Source organism: Lotus japonicus, chromosome 1, assembly GCF_012489685.1.
Source record: "Lotus japonicus ecotype B-129 chromosome 1, LjGifu_v1.2".
NCBI classification, from domain to species: Eukaryota; Viridiplantae; Streptophyta; class Magnoliopsida; order Fabales; family Fabaceae; genus Lotus; species Lotus japonicus.
Genome location: NC_080041.1, coordinates 51,957,131 through 51,960,316, shown reverse-complemented (window position 1 = coordinate 51,960,316; position 3,186 = coordinate 51,957,131).

Sequence of the window (3,186 nt, the reverse complement as noted above, 5' to 3'; positions counted from 1 at the left end):
CCTGAACTTGAACTTCAGGACGCAAGTCAAACCCATTTGCAGCAAGATTGTCTAGGTCGAATCTCCATTCTGCAAGTACTTGAAGATCTTCAGGAGCATACACGCAGTGAACAGCACAGCCCCGTTCTGCGATTGGGATCATCCTCTCCGACGCTTGACCTTGATTTGGATTTTCAGGACCCATTTGTCCTGTAGCTTGACCCACTACCATGTGAGGGAACCTGGTTGCTTCGGCGGCTTCAGTTCTGGTTTGTCTCACCATTGTTGGAGTCGGTTGAAGGTTTTGGGTTGAAGATGAAGTTGAAAGATGAATAGAGAGCGAGAGAGAGATCGTGGGTAAGAAGTTTTGAAAACTGAAGAGAGAGAGAGTAAAACCGTCAGTGTAGGAGATCGTGTGTGTATAGTGGGTTTTGACAAATAACCGTTGTTGATTCAAAAAGTAATTTTAAAATCAACGGTTGAAAATTAAAGATAGGTAGTAACAGTAAATACACATATCACACACAGGAGAGAAGCACATCAACACTCATTATGACAGACTGTCAGCACGGGCACAAGGAACTATGTATCAGAGATACTGACACACGTTTACTGTCTCAGCTTCAGAGTCAGCACAAATGGGTACATAAACTCTAATAGAGTTACCTTCTGGACTAGACATCTTCTGATAAAGAAGTATCATAGTCAGAAGTTCTGATCCATCTTCATGCTGGACAAAAGTCCATATTCAGATTTTTCAGAATGAAATTAAATCTATCCTCCGCTAAGGGCTTTGTAAAGATATCTGCCCATTGATGGTCAGTATCAACAAACTTCAGAAGAAGTACGCCCTTCTGTATATAATCTCTAATAAATCAACTTTACCTCAATGTGATTTGCCCTTGAATGTAAGATAGGATTCTTACTCAATGAAATTGCAGCAGTGTTATCACAATAAATTGGGATATTGCTCTCTAGGATTTGATAATCCTCCAGCTAATGTTTCATCCAGAGCATCTGAGTGCTGCATATTGCTGCTGAGATATATTCTGCCTCTGCAGTTGATAGTGCAATGGTTGATTGCCTCTTGCTTGCCCATGAGACTAAGTTGCTTCCCAGAAATTGACAATTTCCAGAAGTGCTTTTTCTCTCTGTTCTATCTCCAGCATAATCAGCATCACAATAACCTGAAAGCTTGTATTAACCGCAGATACCTTATACATCAAGCCAAGGTTAGTGGTACCTTTCAGATACCTTAGGATCCTTTTAACCGCAGTTAAGTGGGTTTCCCTTGGATCTGATTGGAAACGAGTGTAACGCCCCGATTTCTCGAGTGTTACACAGTAACTAATTAACCATTTTTGTAAAGAGTTTCCGTCGATTCACTTAATAATCTTGAATTAATGATAAAAGTTCAATTTTACAAAACTCTCGAAACTTAACCATTTCAAACTTGCGGAAATAATCATCAACGTAAACCTCAAGCTTTATTAATCATTGAAAAGAGTATGAAATAAATATCCGGAAGAAAACTTCAAAGTAAATTACATCAAGTTAAACTATCTCAACTATAATAAAGTAATGGTTCAATACTTCCAAAACTCGGTACTCTCAACCCAAAAGAAAAATGGATGTCTCACAACCCAACCATATCCTTGGCCCCTTCCTCTTTATCTTCTTCCTCTTCATCATAAGTGTAGTCGTCATCCGGTAGTGGCTCGTCACGTAGCATCAACTCCCAAGAATGAGTCGTCGCCATTATCTTTACGACCATCTACCCCCCCCCCCCCAAATAAACACATAGCAAACAAGCAGGGTCAGGTCCAACAAAAAGAATGATAATGACAAAATCAACAACAACATAATATAAGTACATTATATGTCTTTTATGGGAAAGAGTCAGTTACTAACGGAATCTCACATCACACAACCCACCAATCCTGCCTTGGCCAATCACTTACATCCGCAGATGTACAATCACGTGAAGCTGCAATACTTCACAAAAATCTCATGGTGACCGCAGTCAACCAAACACGTGGAGCCGCAATGATCCACAAAATCTCTAGGTGACCGCAGTCAACCTTTTCACGTGGAGACCAACAGTCAATCCACAATTCTCCCTCGCGTGCAAGCCCATCGTTCTCATGGACTATAGTCTACACTAGACCTATGCCCATATTATTCACATTTACTTGCAAGCGAGTTAATTACACGTTTCTCTTAGTTTAAGTCTCTAAAGTCAACCTAGAGTCTTACATCAACATCGCATAAATACAACAATTAAACGATCACAGACACATCGGGAATTACAGCTAGATGAGCGACCCTTTGAACAATTTCCAATAATATCACAATTCACGTAAGGCATAGCATAAACTTACACTTACGCATGACACATCATGGCATAAATTATCAAATAAGGTAACACAAGGCTTATGCATGGAAAACAACACATTTTCGCAACTTAGCTTTTTGGACAGCAGAAACAACGTTCATTGAAACTGGTCTACAGAATGCGTCCTCCAACAAAAAATCATGTATAATATCTTTCTGGAAAGCTATTTTAAAGATCTACAACTCTCTAGTTAAAATCATTTTCATTTGAGCCCCATAATTAGGTGATATTACTCCTTAAAGTTTCTGTCCGACACGGGAAAAACAGCAGGTATGACAGTTACCCAAAACGACCTACAACACACAATACTAGACCAAAATTTATGATCTTTATATACCTGGAAAGCTCTTTCGAAGATATACAATTTGTATGTTAATCATTTCTTTATTTGGCGACCAGAAACAAGTGAAAATAGGACCTGAAGTTTACTGTCCAGCACAGAAATCTGACAGAGAATGCATTTGCCATCAATTTCGTTTTAGCCATTCTATTCTAAGGGTTCTAAGTCATCTACCAGCATCAAATATAGTAACATGTTCACAATGTAACCCAATATCACATGGAAAAAGTCCAGCACACATCGCATATTCAAAACCTCAAGCACATCAATCAAGTTCATACATAAAATCATGTCAAAGCATGGCAATATGGCCTAGACATGCTACCCAACTCCTAGGACCAGCCCTTACCTTGGCTAACTTGGTGAAAAGGAAAAGGTTTTGGTGAAGAAAAGGTCCAAGAACGCTGCTGTCCACGTCCCCTCACTCTCCCTCGCAGCTCTCTCTCTCTCTCGCAAGGTTCTCCCTCTCGCG